The sequence below is a fragment of the Pleurodeles waltl genome, chromosome 4_1, assembly GCF_031143425.1.
Source record: "Pleurodeles waltl isolate 20211129_DDA chromosome 4_1, aPleWal1.hap1.20221129, whole genome shotgun sequence".
NCBI classification, from domain to species: Eukaryota; Metazoa; Chordata; class Amphibia; order Caudata; family Salamandridae; genus Pleurodeles; species Pleurodeles waltl.
Genome location: NC_090442.1, coordinates 359,241,430 through 359,263,201, shown reverse-complemented (window position 1 = coordinate 359,263,201; position 21,772 = coordinate 359,241,430).

The window sequence follows — 21,772 nt, the reverse complement described above, 5'->3', positions numbered from 1 at the left end:
CTCAATTTCAATATTTTTCTTTTTCAGTTGTTATTTTCTGTGGGAAACCCTTGTAGGATCTACACAAATTACCCCTTGCTGAATTCAGAATTTTGTCTACTTTTCAGAAATGTTGCGGTTTCTGGGATCCAGCATTGGTTTCATGCCCATTTCTGTCACTGACTGGAAGGAGGCTGAAAGCACAAAAAATCATAAAAATGGGGTATGTCCCAGTAAAATGCCAAAATTGTGTTGAAAAATTGGGTTTTCTGATTCAAGTCTGCCTGTTCCTGAAAGCTGGGAAGCTGGTGATTTTAGCACCGCAAACCCTTTGTTGATGCCCTTTTCAGGGAAAAAACCACAAGCCTTCTTCTGCAGCCCCTTTTTCCCATTTTTTTGAAAAAAACGAAATTTTCACTGTATTTTGGCTAATTTCTTGGCCTCCTTCTGGGGAACCCACAAAGTCTGGGTACCTCTAGAATCCCTAGGATGTTGGAAAAAAAGGACGCAAATTTGGCGTGGGTAGCTTATGTGAACAAAAAGTTATGGGGGCCTAAGCGCGAACTGCTCCAAATAGCCAAAAAAAGGCTCGGCACAGGAGGGGGAAAAGGCCTGGCAGCGAAGGGGTTAAGTTCATGCACTTAACAACATTACAAGATCGTGTCTGTGAATGAGTTCTCCATCTGTTTTCTACATTTGCTCAATATGAGGGGGGTTTACTGCTGGTGATCAAGCCTGAATGAGGCCTCAACGCATCATGAGTTTGTGCTGCTGTGAATAAAGTAACACATAGAGTAACTGCCACTGCTTGAATGAGCCCCTTTTTTTGGTTAGTGGATTATTTTATGCAATTCTGCCCTGGGATATGAGTTCCAGGGCATACCTGATACCCTGATGGGCTGTACTCTGTCTCCCAAACTCAAAATCATGTCCATACTTTTCATCACCAGCCATTTACACAAATAAAGAGACAGAAAAGGTAGACTGAAGGAGGGATAGAAACAAATGAAATATAGTGCTCAATGGAGGAATAAGGGATGAATAAGAACCTGTAAGAGTGAAATAAATAACAGAAAGGGTTGATGGTGGAAATAAAAGGCATGAGGTGAAGTCAGGACTAAACATAACTTGATATTCAGCATCCACATTTTTTTTTTTCTGATTTAAAGGTGGACTCCTGAGAAAGAAATTGAGCTTGTGAGTGTAATCCTTTAGGTTTAGTTGAACAGCACAGATGTGTGCAAGACATACTGTCACCAATTCTTTAAAATATGCATTGAGTGTGCTTTAGTCCTATCTAAACAAGGCTCTTACCCTTTGACATTGCTTTTTATCCATGTTTGCAACAGTGCATGCACTGTATGCACTCTGACTTGCTAGAGATATTATATGCAGCAAAGGGTTTGAGGCCCATTTCAATACATTTTTTTACTTAATTGTCACTCTTATTTGCTACATTCTAATTGGCCAGTGCAAGCTGGCTTCACTTACTCTTCTTTTGGCTGGAGTGTGGATCAAGTACTGATTGCTTCAACTTGATTGCTGCACTTCTGCTGATCGCTCTGTGATTGACACACTTTCTTTATTTTGTCTTCTTCCCTGTCATCCTTGTTGAAACTCTTGCCATTTGTAACTGTGTTTTCCTATGCCACACACACTTCGAAAAACTTCATTCTCCTTTGAAATGGATGCTTATTGTGACAACAGACGTTATGTGCTTTTATTGTGACAACAGATGTTATCTGCTTTCAAATGCATTTTAGCTAAGACCTGGACACAGGCAAAATTGCTTTCTTTAGGTGATAAGATCTTTTGCCAAATGTAATTTTTTCTATCTTTTGCAAGCACGGGGAGATTACATGATTTGCTCAGAATCACAGTGGTGCCTGAGACTTAACAAGCATTGACAAAGCCAATAGGTCTCACCTTTGAAATTATTGGTTCTGCTGTTGCCTTTTTTCATGCTGTACTGCATGGGCATTGCCAAATTTCCCAATGATCTGTAGCCATGCTGTATTGCAGCATGGCTGCTGTGCAACATGGCTAAAAATAACCAAAATAAAGGAATATAATGCATTCAGCACTAATGCCATTAGAAATACACATTAGCCTTGGCTGCGTCATAACTCTGATTATAAATTAGTCTTAGCCACACTGCAAAGTATCTGGAGGCTGTCCAGCATGGTTACAAAACAATGCCAAAGTGAATCTCTCTCATAGGGGAGACCTTTTGGTTTTGCCAATGCTTATTACTTATCGTTGGTCCTTGAATGGATGTTTAATAATCTTCTAAAATTATTATGGATTTGATCAATGGAGTTATGCTTCCAATAAATGTAGTTATAGTATCTTTTAATTTTGTTGAAAAGCGTTTTCGATTGAACAATTTCTCAATTCATCTTCAGTTTGTGAAAAAGGTAGTCTGTGTGTAATGGTGGGCAAATCACTATCTTCCTGTGTCTTTCTTACACAAATGTGATTAAAATATGGATCCTTTTTGACAATTCTCTGTGGAGTTTTAATTCCACTAATTGCTTATTGTTAGAAATTGGGTCTCTAGTTGGCAGTAGTTTGCACCTTGTCCAAATAGGGACCCTCGCTCTAGTCAGTCTAAGGGAGTCACACAGCTAAGTTAACCCCTGCTCACCCCCAGCTTGGCATGAACCGTCAAATTTATATCAGAGGCAATGTGTAAACTATGTGTGCACACACACACAGTAATACAGTGAAAACACCACTAAAGGACTCCATATCAGTTTAGAAACATAGCCAATATTTATCTGGATAAAACAAGACCAAAACAACAAAAATCCAACATACACAAGTAAAGATATACATTTTTAAAGTGCCTAGAAACACAATAGCTCCAACTGGGGCTGTCACAGGGTCTTGACAATGTAATTCCCAACAGTCCGATGTCACTTGTGAGGGAGTACGGGTCAGTCACGGAGTCGCACAGACCCTGGGTACAGTACATTGGAAAATGATGAGGATACAAAGACGTTGCACGGAGTGGAGGAGGTGAGGCATCGCTGGAGCCAGTGAGGCATCGGTTATTCTTACTGCTATTGGGGAGGTGAGGCATTGGTTCCTTACTGCTAGGCAGGGGAAGTGAGGCTTCCTAACAGTTGCAGGGGAGGTGATGTGGCATCGCAGGCGAGGTGTCGGTTCCTTACAACAGGGCAGAGCCAATGAATCCAGCAGGTAAAGATGCAAGGTATCGACTTTGTGGTGTTGTGATCTCACCACGGGGTCACAGATGCTGGGCGGAGTTAGAGTAAGAGTCAGGTGACACAGCACTCAGGGCTCATGCTGTGGCTGGACCTCAGAGGTGCTGCAGTGGCGTCAGGCCTTTGCTGAAGGTCATGGTCATTGCACTAAGCGGGACCACAGCTCTGGTGCAGGCAGCAGCGTGGATTCGGAGACCGGCACTGGTCCCAAAGTCACTCTGGAGTCAATGTGCTTAATTTCTTCTTGGTTGCACCACAGCTTACTTTCACGGGCCCAGTAACTGGATTTGGCACCGCTGGGAAAGTCAGGACTCTCATATAGACAGCCCAAGCGCTGGTAGGTGAAGTATTTGATGTCCCCAAGACTTCTTAACAGGAGTCAAACTCAGTTCAAGCCTTATGAGAACCTTGGAAAGCAGGATGTAGAAAGCAAAGTACAGTCCTTTCACTCCCAGGACAGAAGCAGCAAGCAGCAGGCCAGCAAAATAAACAAATAGGCATAGTGGCAGTCCCTCTGACATCATTCAGCTCTTCTTCCTATCAGAATGTCCTCAGTCCAGAAGTGTTCTAACTATGGGGTGTCAAAGGTCAAGTACTTATACCCATTTCTGTCTTTGAAGTAGGCAAACTTCAAAGAGAAGTCTTTGTAGTGCGTGAGACCCTGCCTTTCTCTTGTCCTGACCCTAGACACACTCCAGGGGGTTGGACACTGCTTTGTGTAGACACGCACAGCCCTATTCAGGTGCAAGCATCAACTCCTCCCACCACTGAAGACCCATCAGGAAATGCAGGGCACATCTCAGCTCCCTTTGTGTGACTGTCTAAAGTGAATTCACAAACAGCCCAACTGTCATCCTGACCCAGACGTGTATTCCACAGACAAGCAAAGGCACAGAATGGTTAAGCAAGAAAATGCCCACTTTCTAAAAGTGGCATTTTCAAACCTACAATTCAAAAACCAACTTTATCAAAAGATGCATTTAAAATTGTGAGTTCAATGACCCCAAACTTCACATCTCTATCTGTTTCCAATAGGAAATTACACTTAACAGGTAATTCAAGGCAATCCCCATGTTACCCTATGGGAGAGAAGGGTCTTGCAACAGTGAAAAACAAATTTAACAGTACTTTATTATCCAAACATATAAAACACACATGTACATGTCCTAGCTTTTAAATACCCTTCACCCTGCCCTGGGGCTGCCTAGGGCCTACCCTAGGGTTGACTTACACGTAGTAAAAGGGAAGATTTGGGCCTGGCAAGAAGGTACACTTGCCAGGTTGAAAAGGCAGTTTAAAATTGCCCACACAGACACTGCAGTGGCAGGTCTGAGACATGTTTACAAGGCTACTCATGTGGGTGGCACAATCAATTCTGCAGGCCCGCTAGCAGCATTTGATTTACTGGCCCTGGGCACACATAGTGGACTTACTAGTAAATCAAATGTGCCAATCATGGATACACCAATCACCAATACATTTTAGGCAGAGAGCATATGCAATTTAGCACTGGTTATCAGGGGTAAAGTGTCCAGAGTTCTTAAGCCAACAAAAACAGGTCAGAACAAAGTAGGAGGAGAAGGTGAAAAGTCCAACACTTATGACAATACCTACAGTGCTGTTATAACGACATCAGCGTGTTCTTCTAGTTACCTAATGCAGGGTTATGCTTATGGAACTAACAGGAAAAAATGGAAAATAATAGGTTCATTTATAAACTATTTGATTTATTCAGCTATCTCCTGTATAAATTCTGTTTAATGTCTGAATATAGATGCCACCCAACATCCAAAGACATACATAATGAGAAAAATAAATCTTTGCTTTCCTGTAATAATTTATTATAAGCAAGTAGTCACGTCATCCTGATGTTCCTTTGGGTTTAATGGCCATGTTCCTTGCCCTTCCATTACCTCACCCATAGAACGAGGGAGTCCTGTTTGTTCTTCTAGAGGCAGCAGCACACGATTCCTAGCAAGTCCATACCCCTTCCTTGTCCATATCTCAGTTCTGTGGGGTGATGCCTCAGCCAATGTTTGAAAAGGCCAAAGATGCCAGAAATGGGGTGGTTAAGGAGAGTCCTTCCGTACCTCATCATTTGTTTTCCACAGTTGTGTGTCTTTCACCAAGGGCCTCCCTTTAATGCTCTGTTTGCACTTCACTGCTCTGAACTAATCATCAAGGATGCAGATAGGCCTTGTTTAAACACAAGCATTGGCAAAGCTAGTAGGTCCCAACAGTGAAACCTACTGTCTTTACCAGTACTTCTTTTGGCATAGTAAACAACTAGGAATGCACATGCATATTTGACGGGCATCTTAAAATGGCTTGTAAAACATTATAAATACATACAAAGATGTCTGCTGTGCATGCACATGCCTCCCCTTCAGTCTTATTTAAATGCATTTGGCGTGTTTATGCATGCCATTCAACACATGCCATTCAACAATAAGTGCTGTGGATGTGTGTGCATTCACAGCAGTCACTTCTGAATGCATTTGGAATGTTTCAAAACACTGCCAATTCAAAGATGTCCGATCTGGATGTGTGCACATCTGGGGCGGCCACCTTTGAATGCATTCTTTTAAAAGATGGTTGTTGTTGTGGATATGCTCACATACAGGGGCCAGCTTTCAGTGGGAAAAAACAAATCCATTTTAGGAGTGCATCACAAGTATGCATGTATAGACACTAATGGAAGCATTGTGAAATGCTACAAAGAATGATTAAGATTGTAATTTGCCGATAGTACAGCAGTTGGAGTTATGAACTCTACGAGTGAGATTCGCCCCCTTCCTCGCAGACCCAACATCCATCACCTGCAGAGTGCCTCAGGATCCTCCCCCAGCCCCATGTTGTTTAACGTCTACATGGCCCCGCTAGCCACCCTTGTTAGAAGCTACAGAATCAACATCATCTCCTACGCCGACAACACCCAACAAAGCCAGACACAACTTCCAAGAAGGCATGGAAGCAGTCACCAACTAGATGAGAATCAGCTGCCTTCAACTCAATGCAAATAAAACAGAAGTACTCATCATGGGACCTCAACCCAATGCGTGGAATGACTCCTGGTGGCCACCCACCCTTGAAAACCTGTCCACTTCGCTCAGCCAAGCCTGCAACCTCGGAATCATGTTGTTCTCCAACTTCAGCATGAACCATCAAATCAACTCAGTCACCTCCACCTGCTTCCGCACCCTCTGTCTCCTAGGCAAGTCCTTCAAGTGGATCCCCCTCGAACATAGAAAGACCGTCACACACTCCCTCATCACCAGCAGACTGGACTATGACAACGCACTCTACGCCGGAATCAACAGAAACTCACCAGCAAACTACAAAACATCCAGAACGCCGCCGCCAGGCTGGTCCTCAACCTACCTCAACACTGCCACATCTCACAACACCTGGGTACACTGCACTGGCTTCCCATAGAGAAAAGAATCACCTTCAAGATCCTCACCCGTACACACAAAGCCCTCCACAATACTGGACCAGCCTACCTGAACCAGCGACTTAACCTCCACGTAACCCACAGGACCCTCTTCTCAGCTCAGCTCTCTCTCCCAGAAGTACCAATGCATCAGGAAAACCAGAACAGGAGGACGCTCCCTTTTCCTACCTCGCAGCCACTACCTGGAACACCCTCCCTCTCCACCTCAGACAAACCACCTCCCTCTTCAGCTTCACAAAGGAACTGAAGTCATCTCTTCTTTAAGATCCACCTCACCAGTAAACGCTACATCCCCCCCCCAATGCCTTGAAACCCTAACGGGTGAGTACTATATAAGCACTGATTGTTTGATTTATTGATTGAGATGGCTAAAAGTACAAGAAAAAGCATTTAAAGAAAAAACAAGGCTGGGTGGGAAAGAAGTTTCTGAAAGATACAGGAGAGAAAGAATACATGGATGATTGGGAGAGTATGGAGACAGAATTGCCCCTGCCAGGCACTGCAATGCAATTTCTGAAGTCAACAGTGAAAAAATAAATCATGCAGTCTGTGAGAGCAAAATGTTCCTGGGCAGGACAATACAAAAGAACAGAGTGGAAAGCCATCAAATCAGAAGCAGGGAAGTGAGATAGCTAACATAGGCCCTCATTATGACATTGGCAGTAAATCCCACTTACCGCCATGCTGACTGCCGCCAACATACTGCCACCGCCAGAGATATCTGCCAATGATATTATGACACACACACACCAATCCGTCACAATACAGCCACACACACCAATCCACCAGCCCAAAGGTCAGTGATAAACTGGCGGTATCAAAACCCACACCGTTACGCCAACAGAAGAACACACACAACATTATGATCCACGAATCACCACGGTGAACACTCAATGGTGGTAAACCATTGGCGGTACATATGGCCGTGTTCAAAATACACTCACACAAACAAAACAACACTACATTGGACAATTCAAACTACAAACACCTGACACACATATACACACATCCACACCCCTATAAAACACACACACACATTACCCACAACCCTTTACTAATACCAGTAATTGCCAACAGAGAGAGACAGCAAGAGCACCCACACAACCAGAGCCACATACCACCATCATCTATACACCACCCACGCACCTTACATCACACACCCCAAAACATCATCCTACACACCCTCACCCACACCATTCACACTACACCCATGGCACCACAACAACATCCCAGATTCTCTGAGGAGGAGCTAAGGGTCATGGTGGAGGAAATCATCCAAGTAGAGCCACAGCTATTTGGAGCACAGGTGCAGCAGATATCCATTGCTAAGAAGATGGAGCTATGGTGGAGAATTGTGGACAGGGTCAACTCCATGGGACAGCACCCCAGAACAAGGGATGACATCAGGAAGAGGTGGCATGACCTATGGGGGAAGGTACATTCCATTGCAGCAAGACATAGGACTGGCGGTGGACCCCCAACTCATCCCCCACAACTAACAACATGGGAGGAGCAAGTCTTGGCAATCATGCATCCTGAGGGCCTGGCAGAAGTAGGAGGAGGACTGGACTCTGGTAGGTCAACTCTTTATTACTATCACCCCCCCTACCTGTATGCCATCACATACCCCCACCCTCACCCACACTCCTGTCACTCCACCACCTCCCACACACCCCACCATCACAACCCTCTCATCCCAATGCCAAGCCCTTCATGCCATAGCAATGCATGGACACCACTCACAGCCCTCAATGGAAACCTATCACTACAGCATGCACACTAGAGAGAATCAGCTAGCCTGCCAAATAACAACTCAAACAAAGCAAAGTTGCCAGGGCAATAACACACATAGAGGGCAACCCACCCATGCACAATATGTCACACACAGAAACAATAACACTGCATTTACATCCCCACAGGTATCCCACCCAATGTCACCGGAGAAGAGGTGCCAGCAACATCCAGTCCCCCCCCAGAAGAGGTCCACAGTGATGACAGCAGCTCTGGCCGCCTAGATCTGGATGACCAACCTGGCCCATCAGGGACCTCCAGACAGTCGGTCACCCAGCCTCAGAGCCTCCCCCCTCAGGAAACACCACCACAGCACCCACCCAGCGGGCCCATACCTCTGTCCCCAGGACACATCAATCAGCTGTGTCCCCACCACTACAGGGGCCCCAGGGAACACCACAAACAAAGGACAATCAGGGACCTGGGGTCAGTGGCAGTGGTCACACCATTCAGGGGACAGAGGCACAGGACAACAGGGAAGCTGGGAGGACTGCTGTGCGCCAGAGGAAGGACAGGCACAGGGAACCGACTTTCCAGGAGGCACTCACCACCATCCTGGGAGCATACCAACAGTCCCAGGATATGCTGGGCCAGATCCTGGACAAGATGCAGGAGAACATGCAGCTGGAGGAGAGACAGTACCTGGGGATCAGGGAGGACTTGAAGTACATTAACACCACCCTGGTCTCCGTTGCAGGGGTGCTGGCAGACATGGACAACAGTATGAGGGAGGCAGTGGCACAACAGCGGACCCCTGCCACTAGCCAGACTACTGAACAGCCCTCCACCTCCGCTGCCGTTAGTGGACAGGAGGCCCTGCCACAGGACCTACAGGCCACCAGCACCCCTCCCCCTGCAGGAGAACCACCCCGCAAACGTTCCCTACGATCCAGGCAGAATCCAGAGACTATTGCCAAGACCCGGCCAGGAAATAGGACTCTCCTGATTGTCACCCTTGTGTCCCACTCAGTCACCCTGTCCACCTTGAATTGCCTCTTCGTATACCCCTTTGGACAATGCACCTGTGCGACAAATAGACTGGACTCCAACCTGGACTTTCATCCATCATCACCCCAGCCCATAGCACATCCCCCTTTTCATCAGAGCACTGCAATCATCACCCTTTGAAATAATACAAGTATGGACTATGTCAAATGATTTATGTGTGTATTTGTTTAACACGGTTTAAACAATGCAATTCAACTGTACATAGGAAAGACCAGTAGTTGCCTGCAGTGAACACACCAGGAGCAATAGTGGGGCACCAACATCTGCAAAACAGAGATGCCAATGGGTACAGTGGGTGGGCACAGAAGTAGGAATTCACAGCCTGCCAGTGACAATATCACACATCAAACTGTCAGTGAAATGTGAACTAACACTGTCTTACCTGTGTGTCATTGGAAGTATTGACGAATAACTGCACTTCTGTTGTCCTCATCCTCTGCCTCCTCGTCTTCACTGTCCACAGTGTCCACTGCTGCCACACGAACATCTCCAGTCTCCTCCTCCTCCAGAAAAGGCACATGGCATCTCAAGGCAAGGTTGTGCAACATACAGCATGCCACGATGATCTGGCAGACCTTCTTGGGTGAGTAGCACAGGGATCCACCTGTTAGATGGAGGCACCGAAACCTGGCCTTCAGGAGGCCGAAGGTACGTTCAATAATCCTTCTTGTTCGACCATGTGCCTCATTGTAACGTTCCTCAGCCCTTGTCCTGGGATTCCTCACAGGGTCAGTAGCCATGAGAGGTTGCGGTAACCTGAGTCACCTGCAAATATCGAGGGAAAACTGTTAGCCACACACTAACCCTTATGGCCCACACCATACCCATACACCAACATCCACTGGGTGAGAACCATGGCTCACCTATTAGCCACACCCTGTGCCTCTGGAGTTGGGCCATCACATTTGGGATGCTTCTATTCCTCAGGATAAAAGCATCATGCACCAAGCCTGGATACTTAACATTGACATGAGAGATGTACTGGTCCGTCAAACACACCATCTGCACATTCATCGAGTGATAACTTTTTTGATTTCTGAAGACCTGTTAATTTTGCCGATGGGGACAAATGCAATATGTGTTCCATCAATCGCCCCAATGATGTTGGGGATATGTCCTATTGCATAGAAGTCAGCCTTCACTGTTGCCAAATCCTGGGGGAAAACGATGTAGCTGCACATGTGTTTAATCAGGGCAGACAACACTCTGGTTAGCACTATTGAGAACATTGCCTGTGACATTCCTGCTGCTAAGCCTACTGTCACTTGGAAATAACCTGTTGCCAAAAAATGGAGCACTGATAGCACTTGCACAAGAGGGGGGATCCCAGTGGGGTGACGGACTGCAGATAGGTCAGGCTCCAACTGGGCACACAGCTCTGTGATTGTGGCTCTATCAAGTTTGTAGGTGAGGATAATGTGCCTGTCCTCCATTGTTGCCAGGTCCACAAGTGATCTGTACACTGGGGGATGTCTCAGTCTCCTATTTATCTGCAGCGGTTACAATCTATGGGTCAAAAGAGTGAGCAGCTGGTCATTATCTATACATTATAACCACTACAGGTCAATGCATATTGTGATTGTTACAATATAACATATGTCCAGATTGTGAAATTGTGAACTGTGACGCAGTTAAGATCCATGGCCTGCACCCTCCCTAAAATGGCGTCTGCCTTTCCAGTATAGAGGGACAGGTAGAAATAAGGTAATTCTGCTGACGTTGTGCGCTGTTGTGAGAGCCCGTCGGGAACCGCCGTGCAACTCCTCATTGGTTAGCATTGGGCCCTAAGGGGTACAGTGGCCAATGGTGATGTACGCCAGTGGTGATGGTATGCACCGCCGTGGACATCACCGCTATTTTGTATCTATTCGCTCACTTGCTAGTTGACCTTCAACAGGAGAGAACCTACACTGCATGTGCTGCTGTGACCTGTGTCTGGAACCTACCATGGCTCGTGTGACTGGGGAAAAGGCCCCTGACTTCACCTCAGCGGAGTTTGAGAGACTGGTGGATGGGGTCCTACCCCAGTACTGACTGCTGTATGGGCCTCCAGACCAACAGGTGAGTACACAGTGAACACGATGCATGGGGCATGAATGCATGGAGTGGTGAAGGTGAAGGCCTTGTGTGGGGGGGTTGGTGGATGCCCCCTGGGCGGCGTGCAGCTTGTGTGCTGGGGCATGTCTGTGCTAATGGGGATGGCAGGGGGCATGGTGGGCCATGAGTGTAACAGGCAGGACGGTCTGACTAATACCTTTCCCTTTGTCTATTTCCTCTGCATGTCAGTGCCAATCAAAATAAGGGTATATGGTGTGCCATCGCCAAGGACGTGCAGACCCTGGGGGTCTACGGCAGGCGGAGCACCCACTATTGCAAACGGTGGGAGGACCCGAGATGCTGGGCACAGAAGACGGCGGAGGCCCAGCTGGGGATGGCCTCCCAACGACGAAGGAGTGCCCATCGAACCCTGACCCCCCTGATGGCCTGCATACTGGCAGTGACCTGTACGGAGCTGGATGGGTGCTTGGGGGATTCACAGCAGCAACAAGGGGGTGAGTGCAGTGCCCTTTATTACTACTTACGCCTGGTGGGATGGTATCCTGGTGGGGGATGTGGCTCTGTGAGTGACCCCTAGGCCAGGACTCACATTGCAGAGTAGGTTCCATGTTGGGCAGAGTTCTGATGTGAAATTCCTCCAACCTACCTACGAGGCATCCACTACTGGGCAGGGGTCTGTGGGTCCCAGGTATGCGGCAGTTGGTGGTATCTGTCCCTACCCATGGCCTGGTGACTAGCATTCTAACTGGTAGCGCATTGCCTAGTGCCTAGGGCTGTTCCTTGTGTGTGAGCATGTTGTGTACACAAACGGTGGTGTTGGTGCCACCATTGACCAAGTGTATCCTTTGTCTCTCTCCCCACCCTTTTTGTTTTGTCACCCGGTCCTTATGTGCATTAGCATCATCTGGCGAGGGAGCAGAGGCACCAGCAACGGAGGGAGCTGCATCCCACAGGACCCAGGACGCCAAGTCCACCGACGGTAAGGGCACCAGTGGGACAGAGGGCGAGGGGAGCACCACGGCAGAGACATGAAGGGGACAGTTCGGACATGAATACCTTCTACGATGGAAGCTCCCTGGTGGTGGTGAACACCTCTGTGCCCACCCCAACTACAGGTACAGCAGCCACCCCCGTACCGGCACTGCCCTCCCAACAGCCCCTCAGAGAGTTGCCCATGCACGCTCACCCAGAAGGGAGAGCATCTCCTTCACCTAAGGCACCTCAGGCCCTACCCCAGTTAACCCTGCTGCCCTGAGTTAGGAGGCTAATGACCTCCTGTGATCCATCTCTGTTGGGCAGTCAACTATTGTGAATGCCATCCAGGGTCTGGCAGCCCAAATGCAACAGTCCAATGCATTTCTGGAGGGCATTCACACTGGCTTGGCGGCCCAGCAGAGATCATTCCAGGCTCTGGCCTCCTCTCTGATGGCAGCCTTTGTCCCTGTTTCCACCCTCCCCCTCCAACTTCCTCTTCCCAGTCCCATTTCTCTCAACCCCAACCTATCCAAAGCACACAGGCAGATGAGCATGCACACAGGACAACACAGCAACAAGGACAACAAGAGTGGCACAGGCAAACACAAGCACCACACATCATCCCACAGGCACTCACACAAACACCATCCAGATGCAGACATACCAACATCCACAATTTCCACTGTGTCCCCCTCCTCCTCCACCTCCCTCCCAGTTGCGTCTCCACTCACACCTGCATGCACTATATCCTCATCCACTACCACCATCACCAGCACACCTATAGGAACACACACCTCACTGGCAGTCACCACCCCCACAACCATGCACACATCCCCTGTGTCCTCTCCCACTGTGTCTCTTACACCTCCTCCCACAGTACACAAACGCAAGCACTCAGACAGCCAACAGCCATCCACCTCACAACAGCATCCAGCCGATGAACCTGCACCTAAACACAGCAGACTGACACCTCCTACAACCACTCCCTCTTCCTCCACTCTCACACCTTCTCCCTCTTCCCGCACCAATGTCCCTAAGAAGCTTTTCCTCAATAACCTTGACCTCTTCCCTACCCCTCCTCCCCCCGTCCTTCACTTCAGGCCAGGGTGGTCAAAGCCCAGGGAAGCACCTCAGCCACCCAGTCTACGGGCACAGTTGTGTCCCCAGCAGCTCCAGGTGGGAAAGGATCCCGGCCACCAGCCAGCTAGACGGAAAGGGTGCCTGCCCCAAGTGCTTCAAGGATGGGCAAAGAGCCACCCTCTGCTGCAGGAAGGAAGCGCAAGGAGCCACCCCCAGCTGCAGGAAGGAAGGGCAAGGAGCCACCCCCAGCTGCAGGAAGGAAGGGCAAGGAGCCACCCCCAGCTGCAGGAAGGAAGGGCAAGGGGCCTGCACCATCAGGCAGGCAGTAAGGACAAGGGGCCTTGTGCTGGGACTCTGTCGGAGCCCACACCACCAACCATGGTGGTGCAGCCGCCTGAGGCTGTGGTAGATGGGCTGGAGCCTCCCCCCACCACTACCAGCAGCTCCGCCACCAGCACCTACAGCAACACTAGCAGTGGGCAGCCGTCCGAATCTGCAGGGGATGGGCTGGGGCCTCCCCCACCACTACCAGCAGCTCCGCCAGCAGCAGCACCACCACAATCACCACCACCAACAGCAGCATCAGCAGTGGGTAGCCATCAGAGGCAGCAGGGGATGGGCTGGGGCCTCCCCCCACCACTACCAACAGCTCCGCCAGCAGCACCGCCACAAGCACCAGCATCAGCAGCAGCACCAGCAGTGGGCAGCTGTCTGAGGCTGCAGGGGATGGGCTGTAGCCTCCCCCCACCACTACCAGCAGCAGGAGCAGCAGCACCACTGCCACCACTGCCTCAGGCACCTCAGGCCCTGCCCCATTTAGCCCTGCTGCCCTGAGTGAGGAGGCTAATGACTTCCTGCGATCCATCTCTGTTGGGCAGTCAACCATTGTGAATGCCATCCAGGGTCTGGCAGCCCAAATGCAACAGTCCAATGCATTTCTGGAGGGCATTCACACTGGCTTGGCGCCCCAACAGAGATCATTCCAGGCTCTGGCCTCCTCTCTGAAGGCAGCCATTGTCCCTGTTTCCACCCTCACCCCTCCAACTTCCTCTTCCCAGTCCCATTTCTGTCAACCCCAACCTATCCAAAGCACACAGGCAGATGAGCATGCACACAGGACAACACATAAGAGTGGCACAGGCAAACACAAGCACCACACATCATCCCATAGGCACTCACACAAACACCATCCAGATGCAGACATACCAACATCCACAATTTCCACTGTGTCCCCCTCCTCCTCCACCTCCCTCCCAGTTGCGTCTCCACTCACACCTGCATGCACTATATCCTCATCCACTACCACCATCACCAGCACACCTATAGGAACACACTCCTCACTGGCAGTCACCACCCCCACAACCATGCACACATCCCCTGTGTCCTCTCCCACTGTGTCTGTTCCACCTCCTCCCAAAGTACACAAACGCAAGCACTCAGACAGCCAACAGCCATCCACCTCACAACAGCATCCAGCCCATGAACCTGCACCCAAACACAGCAGACTGACACCTCCTACAACCACTCCCTCTTCCTCCACTCCCACACCTTCTCCCTCTTCCCGCACCAATGTCCCTAAGAAGCTTTTCCTCACCAACCTTGACCTCTTCCCTCCCCTCCTCCCCCTGTCCTTCACGTCAAAGCCCAGGCAAGCACCTCAGCCACCCAGTCTTCGGGCACAGTTGTGTCCCCAGCAGCTCCAGGTGGGAAAGGATCCTGGCCACCAGCCAGCCAGACGGAAAGGGTGCCTGCCCCAAGCGCTTCAAGGATGGGCAAGGAGCCACCCTCTGCTGCAGGAAGGAAGCGCAAGGAGCCACCCCCAGCTGCAGGAAGGAAGGGCAAGGAGCCACCCCCAACTGCAGGAAGGAAGGGCAAGGAGCCACCCCCAGCTGCAGGAAGGAAGGGCAAGGGGCCTGCACCAGCAGGCAGTAAGGACAAGGGGCCTGGTGCTGGGACTCTGTCGGAGCCCACACCACTAACCATGGTGCTGCAGCCATCCGAGGCTTCGGTAGATGGGCTGGAGCCTCCCCCCACCACTACCAGCAGCTCCGCCACCAGCACCAACAGCAACACTAGCAGTGGGCAGCTGTCCGAGTCTGCAGGGGATGGGCTGGGGCCTCCCCCCACCACTACCAGCAGCACCGCCACAATCACCACCACCAACAGCAGCATCAGCAGTGGGTAGCCGTCAGAGGCAGCAGGGGATGGGCTGGGGCCTCCCCCCACCAGTACCATCAGCTCCGCCAGCAGCACAGCCACAAGCACCAGCATCAGCAGCAGCACCAGCAGTGGGCAGCTGTCCGAGGCTGCAGGGGATGGGCTGTAGCCTCCCCCCACCACTACCAGCAGCAGGACCAGCAGCACCATTGCCACCACTGCACAGCCGTCACCGCCGGTGGACATTCTGTAGACCTGCCTCCATGGGCTGTTGTGCGGCCTGACCCCTGCAAATCATGTGGGTTTCACACACAGCTGAAAGACTGTGACCTTGCACTCCCCAACATCTTCATCACAGGGCACAATGCCCCCTCCAGAACCAGTGAAGATGCCATCCACTCACCCCATCCTCCCCAGGATGAAGATCACAGGGCACAATGCCCCCTCCAGAACCAGTGGAGATGCCATCCACTGACCCCATCCTCCTCAGGATGAAGATCACAGGGCACGATGCCCACGCCAGAACCAGTGGAGAAGCCATCCACTTGAGAGACTGTGGCCTTGCACTCCCCAGGACAAAGCACAGGGCATGTTGCCCCCTCCAGGACCAGTGGCGTTGTACCATCTGCCGGCTGAGGTGCCCCCCTCCCCATTCCCCGTGAGGTGCCTACCTATTTTCCAACTGATGCCCCTGCAGTGCTCTCACCATGTTGGTGCAGGAGTCAAGTGGGGCCTTGAACTTTGTAATGTGGCCCTGTGGCCCACGAACATTGAGGACTGGGCAGTGTCCCTTCATTTGTAAATATGTATATACTTTTTGATTTAGATTTCTAGTATTTTATCCTATTACACTCACTTTTAACTATTGGAGTTGTCCTTGCATTATTCCTGAGGGGTACCGGTTAAATATGTTATGTAGCTGCATCTGCTTGTGTGTATGGTGTTGGAGGTGGGGGTGTTGTGTGTGTGTGTCACTCTCTTTTTCCTCCACCCCTTCCCTATGTGCTAGGCAGCTGTACTCACCGTGGTCATCTTCGCCGTCGATGGTGTTCGTAGTGGAGCAGGACGTAAATCAACATTCGGAATATGTGGAGCTCGGGCTCCATGGCATCATGGTTCTTCCCTGAGTTTCCACAGGTGAGTCCTTTGACTTCTGAGATCTGTTTCCGCCCGGTTTTTGATGTCGTTGGTACTGCCCCGGAAAAGGTGGCTGTTTCCTGTGTCTTAATACAGTGGGCGGAACATTGTCTTCCATCTGGCTGTAGGCAGTTACCCCCGTGGTGCCTGTTGATTCCGCCCTGGTGGTCGGTGTGTTAAAGTGGCTATCTTTCCGCCATGGTCATAATTTGGCGGTATTTACCGCCAGCCTGTTGGCGGTATTACCGTCACTTTATCACTAACCGCCAGGGTTGTAATGAGGGTCATAGTCATTCTATCATGAGTATAAGACTCACCCAGCGCTCAACATACGTATTAATAACATATCAGCGACAACAGGTCTTGCTAACAAACACATGAAGCTGTCTGTACTGGAGACCTTAAAAGGATAGAATATTATGAAGTGCAACTAGCATGTCCAGGCCTGCTATCTGCTTTGCATTTTGGGGGTTGTAGTCCTACTTTTTGTTTAGAAGTATACTATAAGTCAAAAAATCCAAAGAATAAAGCACAGCTTAATGTACTACTTATGCCTATTTAGGACTGGTGAGTCTTCTGGAGGGAGAGGCATGTGGAATCCATTCATTATGTTATATCCCCAAACATATATAATTAAGAATACAAAATATTACAAGTCACCTCGTAGTTCTATGCCCCCATTAAGGCTCTCAGGGGCAGATTAATCAATAATTCACATGAAGCATGTGCTGTGCTGCGTTGTGTGAAAGGGAGAGAGCAGAATAGTTCCATATCTACTAACATATGACACATTCCGCTCTCTCCCTGCGCTGGCACAGTGAGTTCGGCCCAGGCCCAGGGCAAGCACCCTGATGCATGGGTTCCTGTGTTACAGGTAGGATTGCTTTTGTGCAGAAAGGCACAAATTCCACCACAAAAACAATCCTCATAGGCATTTTCCTTTTCCTACATATGCTGCAGAATGCAGCACATATAGAAAATGGAAATAAAGAGGAGAAATAAAGATATTCCTCCTCGTTACATCGCTTACCATTTTAACGCAATCCCAGGTATCCTAACCTTGATACATTTCGATTTGTGTCAAAATCTGTGTGTGGAGACGTGTGTAAACCCCCAGAGTAAAAAATATGGCTTTCGTAAATTATGTTGGACTATTTGAACCCTGTATGACTGTTTTGATCTGTCCAATTCAGTGCGGGCTGATGACAAACTTGGATAAATTCCCATGAAATGCATTCCATAATGTTTTTTTAATCCCAGAGGCTGTGAAAATCCTGGGAAATGGAAGCATGCTACTCGATGATGGCGTAAAACAAAGTCAGATACGGCTTGCATGTCTGGGGAGCAAGCCGTGGATACATATTTAAGTGCCTGGCCACTCCGATACAGATAATACTAATTGGATTCCTTACTTGGGAGTTTACAGTCAGCACTGGGAACAGGATGGCAGCAATCTTGACTCTGCATTAGGCCCTTTTTAGTTCAAAATTGTAGATAATGGCAGAGAAATAGGAGATGTGTCCTGAAGCAAGAGTTAGTGTAATAAATAATCAATCAAACAACACATCTTGACTCAGCTTCACAACAAGTTGCTCTACCTCCTATTCCATTCATAACTTTTATCGAAACTGTTATTTTGAGCTTTTAGTAATTTCTAGTTGAGATTTTTGGGCACTGTTGGAATTCTTACGCTTTTTTTGCTTGAAGATGTCCAGTAGAAAGCATCAAAGCTTGACCACAGTAATAAACATTCCAGCATTTGTTTTCTTGAACTAAAGATCATCAGTGTAAGTGTTTGTCACCAATATGTGTGCGCCTGACAAAGATATATTATGTGAAGAGATGCACAGTTCATGTAACAATTATATACAGTTCACAATCAGAAAGAATTTTAAAATTAACGGTAAACCATTGCAGAGAAATATCAACGGCTTCTGGCCAGCATATGTTAATTTATGTAGTTTATTCAATGCATAGTAAGGACCCTATTAAAGGTAAATTCAGTCGCAAATGTAAGTTCAGGACCAGATTCATCTTGTTTTGCGCTTGCTATGAATTCACAAATTACGGCACTCAGGACATCTTTGATAACATCATTGATACTATCAATGAAATATTTGCAGTAATATTTTTGAGGAAAAACCGGTGCATGTCAGGGACCTGAATTATGGTTACCTTAGGGCATGATGTATAGTTACTTGAGATAACTCTTACTATAACTGGTGAATATCTATGGTTTGGTATGTTTGAAAGATGAGCCTAACTTCAATGTCTCAGTAATCTTTGTTTTTTTAAGTAAAAAAATAAATAAAATATATATATATGTATATATATATATATATATACATATTATTATTTTTTCACTGAAAAAACAAAGGTTACAGGAACGTTATAGTTAGGCTCACATTTCAAATATACAAAACCATAAAAATGCAGATGTTATAGTTAGAGTTATTTCAAGAAGCCATAACTTGTAACCTAGGGTAACTATAACTCACACCACCGCCATGCACAGTTTTCTCATCAATAACTTTACTGCAAATATTACATTGATGTTACCAATGATGTTATCAAAGATGCAATTAGTGTTTTAATGTGTGGGGTAATTAGCAGTGCAATGCAAGGGTGCAAGTTATAGTTACCTAAGGGCACAAGTTATAGTTACTTGAAATAACTCTAACTATAACAGCTGAATTTCTATGGTTTTGTATGTTTGAAATGCTAAGGCTGTGCATGGCGGAGGTTGACTGCATTGCCTGACCTACAGCCAAACCCTGCAGCAAACCCCTATAACCACCCACCCGCACGCCATGCACGGACTTTGGGTGTGCATGGCAAGGTTGGCTGCTCACCCAACCCCTTTCTCCCAACCCATACTATGCAAGCCTTTCTTCGTTGCAAAATGCGGGTAACACATTGCATATCACTAATGTATGTGAGGCAGTGCCAAAAGGGTGGGGCTCCTAGACCATCTTACATACTTGTATTTTTAGAAAGGCATAAAATAATATCTGGTCTCCGCAGCAGTTGACAAGAAAGAATCAACTCGTCACAGTCTCTACATGAGATATTTCGCTCCAAAAAAGGAAGGATGCAAACACCTCCATCAAGGTTTAAAAAGGTCAAAATGCAGAGAAATATCACGTGCTTTGCCATCACCATGTGCAAGAAAGTTGGATGGTTAGCACGTTACAGAAGTGGAGTTTCAACTTGGGTACCAGCTTTGTTTATATTTGTAAATGCTGCCCGTTGAGGTTTCATTTCTGTGAAATCGGCATCGTGCCAGAATGAATTCTGCCATGAGTATTTATCGAAGAAGAGACCAGCATTATGTGCAGAATACCTACCCAACTAGAGTACTTTCTACTTGCCATAAGAGGACAGGGTCATGGCTAGGACAGGAGATGGGGTCGAAGGAAATTTTTGGGTGTAATTGTCTGCTTTGCAGGAAAGCCGAGCTGTGTAGCTTAGATGAATGGCATGGGCAACCTCAGCTCCATTCTGTCTAATACATCCTGGGTGTTGGCCTCTGTGGACATGCAAGCACATGCAAAAAAAACAAATTTCACAGTTGGCCGACTTTGATTAGTGCACGCATTAAAAGAAACAAATGTTGTGAATTAGGTTGAAATGCCTTTTCAACGTGTAATGGTTTAACACTATTAGACCAGGTTGGCATCAGACCCCTTCCTCATCCCCATCCTTAATCATTGACGCACTGTTTTAAAGTTGACAATTTGGCCTCTGTATTTGAGTAGCTCGGCTTCTGCCCTTGGATGTATAACCCATTTCTCAAATGAGTTTTGCAATCAAATGATGCAAAGATTAAAATGTTTTAATGAAGTGTCTAAGGTGGGTGCAACCTGCAATGCTGTAATACCCTCTTTTAGAGTTCAGTGGTCAGGGGAAGGGTCAATAGCTCATTTAACCACCTCAAAATGAAAGAAACCTTTCAAAGGACTGAACCCACGGACATGATGTAAATGTTGCGAGAACAAAAGCCAAGAACACTAGGTTATTTTTTGGTGGGAAATAATGCCTCTTGTTGACTACGTTTTAGTGCATCCTGTATTGCTACTTTATGGTTTTATCGTAAACTATGCTAGACCTGGTATACGTTGTTACAGTGCTTGATGGTCCTAGCAAAAGGTCTCTGCTGCAAGTAACTAAGGCCCATATTTATACTTTTTTAGCGCTGCATTTGCGTCATATTTTTTGACGCAAAAGCAAAGCAAACTTACAAAATACAATTGTATTTTGTAAGTTTGCGCTGTTTTTGGTAAAAAAACAACTCAAATGTGGCGCTAAAAAAGTATAAATATGGGCATAAGTGCCATATTGCCTGCAGTTTTCCCACAGTTCCCCACTTGTCATAGTCTATAACTGGATTCATATTAGCGGTGACATTTGAAGAAGTCAATTAGATTTGTGGCAACATGCTTGTCCGATTTCCTTTATTATGTTCATGCATTGTTTAGGTGATCAGAGCAGTCCAAGTTATTTTGATGTAAAAAGTAAACAGCTAAGGTCACTAGCAGTCACGTTAAAAAGTAAAAAGGAAGTTACCCACCCTAGCTACAATAAGTACTTCACAGTTATGGCAAAGATAAACTAAATATTTTACTAGCCTTGCACATTTGGCTTTTTGGTGGCGACTGTAGAAAATATGCATTTGGCCTTGTTAAGATTCCAAAATAATTATTCTTGTAGTGTTTGCCTTTTCAAGATACATCAGTTTTGACATCTTATATGTTTTTGGCCGATTTTGTACAGTCATAGCTTTTAGGTTGTTGGTGGCAACATGAGTAAGTGCTCCTGGGGAGAGCGTGACCACTGAAAGAAATGTAAACCTTTGTTTTCAAGCATTATTTAGAGATAGGCCGCATTGCCTACATCTCCTTTG